Source organism: Pygoscelis adeliae, unplaced genomic scaffold, assembly GCF_000699105.1.
Source record: "Pygoscelis adeliae isolate BGI_AS28 unplaced genomic scaffold, ASM69910v1 Scaffold13, whole genome shotgun sequence".
NCBI lineage: Eukaryota > Metazoa > Chordata > Aves > Sphenisciformes > Spheniscidae > Pygoscelis > Pygoscelis adeliae.
The window spans coordinates 4,398,988-4,399,325 of NW_008824499.1; the positions used below are offsets into that span (position 1 = coordinate 4,398,988).

At 35.8% G+C, this 338-nt stretch overlaps 1 protein-coding gene across 1 annotated transcript in view; it reads right to left on the bottom strand.

Moving 5' to 3' along the window:
* The window catches only part of LRRC28 (leucine rich repeat containing 28), an 83,643-nt gene that overhangs the window by 4,785 nt on the left and 78,520 nt on the right, over positions 1 to 338 (bottom strand).

Genomic DNA, 338 nt, shown 5'->3' on the forward strand with positions numbered 1-338 from the left:
CATTCTTGTGCATTATATATACCAACAAGTAATTTCAGAAACGTTCCTTTTTAAAGCACCTTTCTTTTCTGCTCCCCACCTTTAGGCATATGCTTTGTAACTAATGGCTTGACTTGAATTCTCTAAAAAGAACCTGAACATCACATTTGTTTTTTTAACTCCAAGTGACTTTTCTTTAAACCTTCTTTATTAGGTTTCAAACAGTACTGTACTTTTGTCCAAGTAGAAGCAGTTGAAATTTCTCTGATGATGCTCTTCCATTGCAGAAAGTGGATTCGTTGATATTATGGCTCATGGTAGGCTACAGTGTCAACTCAGACTAATAGGGGTTAGGGAAA